Source organism: Giraffa tippelskirchi, chromosome 11, assembly GCF_054371585.1.
Source record: "Giraffa tippelskirchi isolate mGirTip1 chromosome 11, T2T-mGirTip1v1.2.pri, whole genome shotgun sequence".
Taxonomy (NCBI): domain Eukaryota; kingdom Metazoa; phylum Chordata; class Mammalia; order Artiodactyla; family Giraffidae; genus Giraffa; species Giraffa tippelskirchi.
The window spans coordinates 142,358,896-142,371,715 of NC_137285.1; the positions used below are offsets into that span (position 1 = coordinate 142,358,896).

At 42.6% G+C, this 12,820-nt stretch overlaps 1 long non-coding RNA gene across 1 annotated transcript in view; it reads right to left on the minus strand.

Annotated features, from left to right (window-relative positions):
• Positions 1–241: 241 nt before the first annotated feature.
• LOC145527283 (uncharacterized) overlaps positions 242–12,820 on the minus strand; it is a 148,518-nt gene continuing 135,939 nt past the window's right edge. Inside the window, exon 2 of the long non-coding RNA XR_014069633.1 lies at positions 242–3,075. This is a non-coding gene — a long non-coding RNA (uncharacterized LOC145527283). The remainder of the gene's footprint in view (positions 3,076–12,820) is intronic.

Below are 12,820 nucleotides of genomic sequence, written 5' to 3' on the forward strand. Positions count from 1 at the left end.
TACAACTGTGAGATCTGATTTTTTTTACAGACATTTACAGATCTCCTAACTGGTTCCAGCCACTATTTTAGGCACCAAGAAGGCTCAAGTGCTTTGCTTAACAATGTAGAAGGTAGGCTTTACCACGGGCAGGAAACATTTCTGTGGATAATATGTTTGGCTAGAGCTTTTGCCCACTGCATGATGGAGCCAAGCAGAGATTTTGAGTGTTTTAATCTGGGTTGAGGGCTGAAAGCACAAGCTGTAGGGGCCTTGTCTTGGGGATCATGAGCTGACTCCTGTAATCAGCAGTGGGCTGAGTGAAGACTGAAGTCTGATAAGGTCCTATAAGGTGAACAAAATGATAGTCTCTGTCTTCTAAACCATGCTAAACTATTTCTGCAATAAGTTAAATTATAAATGTTATTTTGAAAGCTAATAAATAAAAATGTGAAGGCCTACTTGCGTATATGAAAACCTTTGCCCTCCTGTACATATTTCAAAGCACCAGAGAGTTCCCATCATCAATGATGTTTCTGTGCACTGGAGAAGGATGGGGTCATAAAACATTCAGAGCAGAGGATCAGTAGCAAGCAAACAGCTCATGTACAGATGCCTAACGCCTGGCCACTCTACGTATTCAGAAGGAATAGAGCAAGGTGCAATGAGAGAGTTGAGTAAAGGGGACAGAATTTAAACGGGGTGGCTGATCTGAAGAAGCAAGTTTTAAGCCAGATCAGGAAGAGTGAAGGTTCAGTCTCAGTCTTAGGGAGGAGAGACTAGCAGCCCTGAAGAGTAACATGGGTGGAAGAAGCCAGGGCATGAAAGGACTTGGTGCATTTGTGGTGGATCCATCTTTAGAATCTCATTTATCTGACTTGGGAAAGTAATAAAATTACTTTTTTTTTTCAGCTACTTCCTAATTAGAAAACTTTTGTGCATCTATGAACTCATTACCAAAAAAGAAAAAGAAAGAAAAATAAAATAGCTGCCGTAGCAAATCTATAAAGGAGACATGAAAGTGAAAGTTGCTCAGTTGTGTCTGACTCTTTGTGAGCCCATAGTCTGTAGCCTGTCAGGCTTCTCTGTCCATGGAATTCCCCAGGCAAGAATATTGGAGTGGGTAGCTGTTGCCTTCTCCAGGGGATCTTCCCAACCCAGGGATCAAATCCAGGTCTCCCGCATTGCAGGTGGATTTTTTACCTTCTCTGTCACCAGGGAAGCCCAAAAAGGAGACATAGGGGTTAATATTAGCTCACAGTTCCACTATTGCTCAAAATGCTTTATCTGCGAACACATACAGAAATCCCCCAAATATGGATACTCAAAGCTGTATTTGTCTGACTAACAGAAAGTCCAGGCTTTCCTCAAAATTTCCTGCCCAAATACTCTTTAAGAATTAGGAGGTGGTTACCAGCCTGTCTGTCAGAGGAGAGGACCCTTTTATCCTCGGGGTCCACTGGGTGGATGGATGGGCCACCCCTTCCCTTCCGTGTCTATTATACTTTCATCTTTCTGATGATTCCCTTCTATCTTAGTTTCCTAGGGTGGTTGTAACAAATTACCACAAATTTGGTGGCTTAAAACAGCAGAAATGTATTCTTTCACAGTTCTGGAGGCCAGAAGTCCAAAACCAGTTTCACTGGACAAATCACGATGTCGGCGGGCGCTGAACCCTCAGTCTCTAGGGGAGAGCTGGTTCTTGGCCTCATTCAGCCTCTAGGGGGCGCTGCCATTCCTCGGCTGTGGCTGCCTTACTTCTATCTCTGCCTTAGACACCAGTGTCTCCTGCTCAAATCCCCCTCTCCGCCTCTCACTTAAAAATACACTGTGACTCCTCTTGTACTCAGTCGCTCAGCTGTGCCCGACTCTTTGTGACCCCATTGACTGTAGCCTGCCAGGCTCCTCTGTCCCTGGAATTTCCCAGGCAAGAATACTGGAGTGGGTTGTAATTCCCTTCTCCAGGGGATCTTCCTCAGCCAGGGACTGACCCGGGTTTTTTTGCATCTCCTGCATTGGCAGGTGGATTCATTACCACTAGCGCCACCTCGGAGGCCTGTGACTCCTTTTAGGGTCACTCAGATAATCCAGGCCAACAGTCCCATCTCAAAATCCTTAATTTAGTTACATCTGCAAAGATACTTTTTATCTGTTAAGTAGCATTCACAGATTCCAGCAGTTAGGACCTGGTATCTTTGGGAGGCGGTTTTCTGCACAACACTCTCCTCCCAAATCAATCCACTGTTCTGCTGCCCATGCGTATATTACGCAAAAATCTCTAGGGCTCTGACCTTCCCAGGCCACTCCGTATCTGTTCCAGGCCTCTGGAGCGCTTCTCCTTTCTCATCTATAGGGAAATGATTCGGCTTCTCACCTCCATCTCTCTTACAAGGCGTTCCACAGAAAAGCTGCTGAACCCCTAGAGAGCTTCTTCCTTTATACCAGAGTCCTGTCCTTGTACTCTATGAGACAGAGTTAGGGTGGGATTCCCACTGCTCTAGCATCACAAATCTGTCCACCCTTCAGATCCTACTTCTGAGTCATGGCCTATTCTGCTATGGTCTGTAGTTGTACATAATTGTTTTCTTACAGGTGTGCTGTGATGATTAATTTTACATGTCAACTGCACTGGGCTAAAAGATGCTCATATAGCTGGTAAAACACTATTATGTCTGGATTAGTTCCTTATAGAAAGGAGTTTCTAGGAAAGATTAGCATTTGATTCAGTAGACTGGATAAAAAGACCTAGCCTTACCAGTGTGGTCCGGCATCATGATGTCTATCGGGAGCCCAGACAGATCAAAATGGCAAAGGAAGGGCAGGTTCCCCCCTCTCTCTCTTCTTGAGTTGGGACAGCCATCTTTTTTTGCTCCCGGACATTGAAGCTCCTGGTCCTCAGGCCTTCAGACCCACGGTCTTATACTGGCAGACTTCCTGGTCCTAGGCTTTCCTGCCCACCAACTTTCCCTGTTGGCCAGCTGGAAGAGGGCAGGCCACAGGCCTCTCAGCCTCCATAACTGCTTGAGCCAATTCTCATCATAAATATCCTCATATCCAGTTGTCCTTCCATCACGGGTTCTGCATCTACAGAGTCAGCTAATAGCAAAATGATAATACTCAGAAAAAAATTTCAGAAAGGCCCACAAAGCAAAACTTGAATTTGCCACAGGTGAGCAACTATTTATAGAATTTACATTTAGTACCATATTATAAGAAATATAGAGGTGATTTAAATTATACAGGAGGATATGCCTAAGTTGTATATAAATATTATGCCATTTTATATAAGGCACTTGAGAATCCACAGTGGTCTGGAACCAGCCCCCTATGGACACCAAGGGATGAAGGTACATCTGCATCCTGTAGGTTCTGTTTCTTTGGAGAACTGTAATATATGCCTGTCTGTCTTTATCAGTATCAGGCTTTGTTCAGTGTGTCAATTTATCAGAAATATATGAAAGTAGAGAAACCCCATTTGTCAACAGGATTATTTACTATCTCATAATAGATAATCACACTTATTCCCCCCAAAATGATGTTACAAGAAAAAAAATGGGTCCTGGGTGATTAAACATCACCTTGAATCTCTAAAGACCCTTTGGAGGAACATTGTGGCTTATATGTTGTTCTCAGTTGTATCTTCTCACATATTTTTTTAAATCAGGTTAATTAGATGGTTACCTGACAGATACTCAAGCCACTCAAGCAATGGATATTTATTGAAAGGCAACAAATACCGTACAGCAAAATGATTGCATGCAGTCAGCAGAAATAATCAAGATAGAAACTTAGCTGTTCCTTTAAGCCTCATAAAAACTGAAGATAACCTACTGCTATAAGCTTACATAATCTCAAGAAAAGGTGTACAATTAGAAATATAAAAATACAGGGAAAGTCATATAGTTATACACCTTACAGTGATGAAAACCCAGTTGAAGGATGGGGGGAAGGGATATATACATAGTGCTGTATTTATATACATACTGGAATGTACATATACATACTGCTATATTTAAAATGGTTAACCAACAAGAACCTACTGTAGCACAGGGAACCCTGCTCAATGTTACGTGGCAGCCTGGATAGGAGGGGAGTTTGGGGGAGAATGGAAACATGTACGTGTATGGCTGAATCCCTTCGCTGTTCACCTGAAACTATCACAACATTGGTTGTTAATCAGCAATGAAGCCATGAACTTTTCACATAGTGTGTGTGCTCAGTCACTTAGGCATGTCTGACTCTTTTGCGACCCCATGGACTGTAGCCTGCCAGATTCCTCTGTCCATGGGATTCTCCAAGCAAGGATACTGGAAAGGAAAGGAAAGGAAAGGAAAGTCGCTCAGTCGTGTCTGACTCTTTGCGACCCCGTGGACTGTAGCCTGCCAGGCTCCTCCGTCCATGGGATTCTCCAGGCAAGAATACTGGAGTGGTTTGCCATTTCCTTCTCCAGGGGATCTTCCCGACCCAGGGATACTGGAGTGGGTTGCAATTCCCTTCTCCAGGGGATTTTCCTGACCCTGAGATCAAACCCACATCTCTGGCACCTCCTGCATTGGCAGGCAGATTCTTTACCACTGCGTCACCTAGACCCCAGTACAAAGTTAAAAGTTTTAAAACAACAACAAACAGTTGAGTAACCAAAAGGATGGTCCATATTCAATAAATATCTTATGACCTCATTGACTCTGCAGTGTTCTTGCCTGGAGAATCCCAGGGACGGGGGAGCCTTGTGGGCTGCCGTCTATGGGGTCGCACAGAGTCGGACTAAAGCGACTTAGCAGCAGCAGCAGCATTGACTCTTCCACATTTTTTCAACTAGATTTTGTTAATCCCTAGCTGGTGCTGTCATTATCCTAAATAAACTATCCACTGTATAGCTTGTCATCCCTACTTTTGATCCTTCTACTAATCTTCCAACTATCTTTCTAATTCCTCCAGGGAAGACTATCTGATGAATTCAGTGCGTCTCCATTGGACTGGTCAACACAGTTTTTATTGCAGTTCACTCCACAGACTTGCAAATTGACTTGCTTTGGGGCAAAAATCCACTTATGGATCATTCAGCTCTGGATGGTGGGGTCACATAGAATCAGCTTGGCATCAGATGCAATTGAAAACCTTTAGGAAGGAGCTGGAGGTGGGAACTTCAAGAATGTGGTTTTGGGATATTGTTGTTTTTCATTTGCTAAGTTGTGTCAGACTCTTTGCCACTTCCAGGACTACAGCATGCCAGGCTCCTCTGTCCTCCACTGTTTTCTGGAGTTTGCTCAAATTCATGTTCACTGAGTCAGTGATGCTATCTAATCATCTCATCCTCTGCCTCCCTCTTCTTTTGCTTTCAGTTTTTCCCAGCATCAGGGTCTCTTCCATTGAGTCAGCTCTTCATGTCAGGTGGCAGTACTGGATTTGGGATAGCAGGTACTTAAGTCTTGGCCTTTCCAGGGTACCTACTTGCTCAGAGACCATGGTCATCAGCCCCCCCATCTCTGCAGCTGGGGCTTAACACAAAGCTTTCCTTCCCTTTTAGAGTGAAAGCAGGAGCTCAGTTGTGTAACAGGATGTATGTGGAGACTGGCGGCCAGTATGCTCCTGCCCAGAATGTGATACAAAAGAGAGAGAGTAGGTGAGGGTAGGACGTTCTGGGAGAATAGCATTGAAACATGTATATTATCATATGTGAAACAGAACACCATTCCATGTTCGATGCATGAGACAAGGGCTCAGGGCTGGGGCAATGGGATGACCCAGAGGGATGGGATGGGGAGGGAGGTGGGAGGGGGGTCCAGGACGGGGAACACATGTAAACCCATGGCTGATTCATGTCAATGTATGGCAAAAACTACTACAATATTGTAACGTAATTAGCCCCCAACTAAAATAAATAAATTTATTAAAAAAAAAAAAGAGAGAGAGCTAGGTAACGTGTTAAAACTTTAACAGAAGCTGATTGCCGTGTCAGCACTGAGCTAGCCACTCTCTTTGGTGCTGTTAGAGACACATGGCAAGACCTCATTCCCATCATGTTTATTGCTCCAGCATTGCCTAAGGGGGGTATAAAAACTAGTAGCAGCCTGTGTAATTTTTCTGGCGTGGCTAAGAGAGTAGCCTTGCACTTGGAGACTGATCTCTGGGTGTAAAGTGGTAATGGGCTATCATTCGCACCATTCCTTCCCGGCTACATTAAATAACACTTTGGTATTTAGCTATAATTCACAATCTGCAGCGGCTGTGTTGGAGGAAAGGAGGAAGTTCACTCAGTTTGACTGCAATTCCAAACACAAATGCAGTGAAGAATAGCCTGGCTGAGCCTACAGAAATTATTATTCTAGGCACAGCTTTTATAATTTGTGTAAATGTTGGATCCTGTACTTACAGAAGAAAAGAAAAAAGTGACTGTGACTAGGGAGATGGTAATGTCATAGAGTAGTGGGGAAAAGGCACAATTTTCTTAATGAGATGATTTTTTTTTCCTGCTAGAGTCTTGGACACTGAAAGAGAAAACTGTATTTGAATATATAAAAGGGCTGAGGATAAAACGTCCTGCATGCACGCGTGCTAAGTTGCTCAGTCTTGTCCAGCTCTTTGTGACCCCATGGACTGTAGCCTGTCTGGCTTCTCTGTCCATGGGATTCTCCAGGCAAGAATACCGGAGTGGGGTGCCCTGCCCTCCTCCAGGGGACCTTCCTGACCCAGGGATCAAAGCTGCATCTCTTAGGTCTCCTACACTGGCAGGCGGGTTCTTTACCACTAATGCCACCTGGTAAGCCCTGAGTGATGTGTTAAAACACAAAGTTATTCCAGTTCATGGAGGCATAACCTGTGAATTCACAATCCCAAGATGATGGCAAAGTCTCTGGGGATGGGAGGGGCTGCAGCCCTTGCTAAAGGCCCATCCCATCCCTGGACACCTGAGTCCAGGAGCACTGGATGTTTTCTGCATGGCAGAGGACACATCTCTCTCTCTCTCTCTCTCTCTCTCTCTCTCTCTCTCTCTCTCTATATATATATATATATATATATATATATATATATATATATATATATATATACAAAGAGACCTATACACACACACACACACACACACACATATATACATATACATATACATATATACGTATATATACATACATATATATGTGTGTGTGTGTGTGTATATATGTATATATATGTCTCCAGAGCAGCCCCATTCTGATAAGCCACACAAAATTAAAGGAAGGGAAACCAGATGCCCCATGAGATAGGTAAACAGAGAAAAAATTTTCCTTTCTTGGTTCTTGGGAGTTGAAGTTCGAGACAAGTGAAAACTATTAATGTCTTAGATGCATAGAGGCAGTGTAATATATTTTAACAATAATAGAAATAAGGGATAATAAGAATAAAGAGATGGAGGAAAAAGAAGAAGAGGAGGAGGAGGAAGAAGAAGAAATTTACAATCAGTTAGACTTTGATTAGAATCCCACTCTCTCACTTCTTAGCTAAAAGACCTCAGACCAGTCACATTAGCTGCCTAAATGTTGGTTCATTCAAAGAAAACTATTAATGTGTTCAAGGTGTGATGACCAAGTGAGTGTATCTACGCAGCACTTAGCACAGAGCCTTAAGGATGGGCCAGAAGAGCCCGTCTCCTGTCTTTCCTGCCAGCATCATTTTGGGCCAGTTTCCAAGTCTGTCTCTGTCCTTCCAAAACCCTGGCCTTATTTTAGTTTCTCAAACCTTCTAGGCTTTTTCTTATTACTGAGCATTTACCTGTAACATTTCCACTGTCTAGAAGGCCCTCTCAGTTTCCAACTCTTCTCCCGCCTGGGTAATGTTTTCCAACATTTAGCTTTCACCTTTTTAAATGCAATTCTCAAATAAGCATGTTAGTCTTTCTGTATCCACAGAATAGGTGAGATTTCACAAGTGTGTTTGTTTTGTTTTTCTTAGTGCCTTGCAATTATCTGTGCACTTTTTTAAAGCTGTGATTAAATATATATTTTACCGGTTATTTTTTTAACTGTTACTCTCCCATACTGAACTGAAAGCTTTATGGTGGGAAAACTTATTGTCTTGTTCACCAAGTACCTCCAGCCCTGAGCACAGTGACTATACCCAGCAGCTACTGAATAAACCTTTGTGGATTAAACTAGACTTCCATTCCCTGAGTGGTGGTACACGGAAAGAAAAATCAGTGACTTTACTCAGCTGGAAGGACAATGTCTGCAGAGTAAATAAGAAACATTATCTGGGTCCACACAATTGCTCATGGTCCCCCTAAGAAGGTATTGGTTTCTTCAATGTCTTTTTCCTTTTTCCTGCATGAGAGAGCCCACAGGGATGCAGACAGTCACTGTGGGCCCTTTAGGGATGGGCCAGCTCTTCTGATACAGCATTTCGTTCCCTCAGCTCAGTTTTGATTAGGCTCATTGGTTTGGTAAGAACACTGTCAAAATGACCTCAGCAAAGATTCAACATGTTTGATGAACAGATACCTTCTAGAGTAGATCTTTTAACGTCAAGCTATGTTTAACAGTGAAACTTAGCTTCTCCGGTGCAAAAAGGTACTTCATGGAACGTGACAAAATCAACCATGAAGACTCATACATGTGCTGCACTTTCCATGGTTACATGAACCTTTGAAAGAGGGTTGCGTTTAACTGTTTATATGTTGCTGATTCCTGAAAAAGTACCCAATGCATGGTAGCATTTTATCTGTATTTTGAATGAACGAATGACTCAGACATAAGCTGGTAACCTACATTGTAAATATATATTGGAAATGGATTTGTTGAGTATCTGTTAAAGATATTTTTCATTTAACACTTACTTTGTACAATAATCTTATCAAGAAGCACCCTCTATTTACAGATAATAATACTGATAAAATCTACCTTTTATTAAACACAGTGTGAGCCAGCCCTGGATTTTGTGAAGCTGACTGTAAAGTATAAGAAAAACAACTACAGGACTGCATGGTAGGTTTTAATGTAGAAGTTTTAGCCAGAAATTCTACATATGACGTGACATAGGAACACATGGAATGGCACTTAAAATCTCCATGGATACAAAGAAATTTTAGATAACGAGTAACTTTTTCTAATCCTGAAAAAAATGAGAAGCAGATACCTAGGCAATGAGCAGCGGTTGAGATTTCCAGCAGAAAGAAACAGCTAACGTGAAGGTGTGTCGTAAATGTGGGCTTGGCACATCAAAGGAAACCAGAAAAGACTGGTGTGACTGGAAGATGAAAGGGGGTGTGAGGGATGAGACTGGGGAACAGCAGGGGCTGGGCCAGCAACGGGCCCTTAGATCTAAGGCTCAGAGGAACCATCACATGGTTTTAAGTCATTGGAAGCCTAAAGAATTTTTAAAAATTCAGCTCTAGTCCACAAAATGGACTCGGGCAGAGCACAACCAGAGAACTGAGAGGGCCAGGAAGAATGCGTCCCTCAGTAAAGGCTGAGAGCAGCCTGCACCAGAGAGGGTACGCGATGGCCGGGATGGGAGACGTGGATACACGGTGAGACATTCAGAGAGAATCAACATCTCAGGTACATGTGATTTATGGGTAAAAGATTCGAAGGTTAATACAGGGATGCACAGAGTCTTTATGGGTCCTTTAGGGATGGGCCGGCTCTCTTGACAGAACATGACATGTTTTGTCAGCTCAATTTTGATTAGGCTCACTGATTTAGTAAGAACACGGTCCAAAAGACCCCTGTAAAGATTTGACATGATTGATAAGGTAGATATGTTCTAGAGTAGATATTTTAATGTCAAGCCATATTTAACAGTGAAAGCTTCTCCTATGCCAAGAGGTACTTCGCAGATATTGACAAAATCAACCAGGAAGACTTGAACTTTTTCGTGAAAGAAGGGTTGTCTTTAATTTTTTCTGTGTCTCTGGTGCCTGAAAAAGTACCGAGTACATGGTAGCATTTTGTACATATGTTGATGGAATGAATGCCCCACATATAAGCTGGTAACCTACATTGGAGGTGTATATGGGAAACAGATTTGTTGACATGTGGTTACATTTTGAGATACTCAGAGAATCGACATCGCACGTGGTGGGTATCATTATGTCTGATTTATAGGTGAAAGATGCTAAGGTTGATACAGGGAAAGTCATTTGCCTAAGAGCAGAGCAAGAACTCAAAACCAGACAGACCCCCAGCTTTACCCTTTCCACCACATGACACCATCACCCCAAAGTTGGATGTCTCAGACATTTGAAGCTGTGGTCTCTGACAGAGACCATCAGTATCCACAGCTCAAGTCTTCTGTGTATGGCATTCATACCACCTTCTGTTTCTCCCCCCAAATACCAGTTTTTGTGCAAAACACTTTAAATGATAAAATGCAAATTCTCTTTGAAAATCAATTTGGGAATGCTTAGCCAGAGACTTTGTTAAGTAGTTATTGATTGAAAGGAGAAAAGTTAACATGCAAATCAAATCTAGATCACCTATGTCTCTAACACAGGTAACATCATCTTCCACTGATATAGACAGGATGCAGCTGCTTGAAAAAAAAAAAAAAAAGATAAGAAAAAAGAAATCCTCTTTGTTGGCATCTCAGAAGCAAGCACCCCTCTGCTTATTTGCTTCTTCCTTTGACAAGAACAAACAAGTCTTTAAAAATATAATGAGTCAGCCCGTTTTCTCTGCGGTATATAAGTGGCTTCTAGGCCCTCCAGAAGGCCCCTGTAGAGGGTCATTACCTCTTTCAGGCCCTCTGGGAAGCATTCTGTAAATAATTGCTTCCCCATATTATATAGATACCCTGGTGTTCCAAGCATGAGCCTGGGCCAGGGAGTAACTTCTGAACTGGGAGGATTTGGCTGATTAACTTTCCATTAAATGCTTCCCGACTCCATGCTGAAACTTCAGGGATCAAGCTGAGAGCTGAGAAAAAAGAAACAATCTGAATGCTTGGCTGGTAATTAACATCACCAGGTGACAAATCAATACTACCTGGCCATTCCCATAAACAATGATAACAGGGAGAACCTAGGCTTCCAGCCCAAATGCTCTTGGACATGTGTTGGTGGCTCCTGTCACTTTAAAGACAGAAAGGTGAAAGAGGGCTGGATGATTTTCTTTAGCTACAGGTGGTAGGGAGGCCTCACGATGCAAACAGATCTTTCAAAAAGAGAGTAGGCCCCAAAACAAAAAAAGATAATCTGAAATTTGGACAAAAATGTGCATTTGAGTGAGTGATTTTTAAACTCTGGTGTGTATGAGGATTAACCAGAGAACTCGTTAGAAATGCAGATTCCAGAAATCCTGTGGCGAGAGTATTCGCAGCAAGTTTCCCTAGATCGTGCCGGTGCAGGTGGGTCATAAATCATTCTTGAAGGATCACTGCTAAATATCCAAGAGTTCTGTCCATTAGGCAGTTAAATTCAAACAGGGCTTCCCTGATGAATTAGTGGGTAAAGGGTCCACCCACAATGCCCGAGACACAGGAGAGGAGACGGGTTCAATCCCTGAGTCAGGAAGAGCCCGTGGAGGAGGAAATGGCAACCTACTCCAGTCTTCTCGTCTGGAAAAAAAAATGCCACGGACAGAGGAGCCTGGCGGACTATCGTCCACGGGGTCACAAAGAGTGGGACACAACTGAGAAACTGAACACGCGCATAAATCCAAACAACTTAAGACGCATTTAGGTCCTGACAACTTAGTAGCTCTTTGAAAAAGTGATGCATAACCACTGAAAGAAGAATGAACTCTCTCCCTCATTAGATTACCACAAGTGATGGTGGCCAATGGGAAATGTACACTTATGGGGCGTGCCCATCTTTTCAAAGCTTGGAACCAGACACTGCCACTCTCATTTCCTGTTCACATGGATTTTTCACATGAGGCTTGCTTTTTAAACCAGCAGCTGCTGAAAACCCAGCTTTCCAAAGATATGACACCATTGAAAGAACTATAGTGATTATTGTGCAAAATGTGAACTACTTTGAGTCATCCCTACAGTGTCTGACGAAAGTCAAATATCACTGTTTTCCTATTGATTTAAAATGTCTTAGTGCATCCCTTTGAGTTTGGTGTGGCACCCCAGGGTGCCTTGGCAAATACTTTGGGAATCATGGGCATGAGCAGCAGTAAAACAGAGGCGGTCAGACAGACTCAGACTCCCAGTGTCTCATTATTGGAAGAAAACAATTATACAGAGGTGTGGGAATAAGGAATTGCTTATCATTTGGAGATGGCCTCTAGCCATACAGCTTTAAGTTTCTCAATGAGCCTAATTAGGACAATTTGTTAGTAAGTGGAATGGTTTATTTAAGTCTAAACAACTTTAAACTTAGAAATGCCTTTTATTTTTGCATATCTACTACGATGTTCGAGGAAAATAGTCAGTAAAATAAATATATTAGTTCATTGACTCTGCTCAACAAATCTGTGAGGTATTATTACCCTCATTTCTCCAGCTGGGGAAGCTAGGGATCCAACTGAACAAGATACTGCCCCAATATCCTACAGGCAGTAAGGCTTGCAGGTCAGGTTTGGAACTCAGGGTCGACTGGCTCTAAAACTCGAGCTCTTTGCTCTGTAAACCAGGGCTTCAATTCTGAGAGTGAGTCCCTCAGGGGGGTCAACACCTGGGTCAACAGGTTCAGTTTGTTCTTGCTTCTCTATTCAGTACTTATTTAACCTTGGGTCGATAACTTCTCCTATAGCCTCATCACCCAAAGAGAGTTAGTAACTACTTCATAGTTCCTGAGAATAAACTAACATAAAGTCTTTTGTGCAGTTTCTGGAACATAAGACACATTCCATCAGTGACAGCTATTGTTACTGCTATATATAAAGGTAACACTAACAAGTATATGTTCCTTTTATGTTAAGAA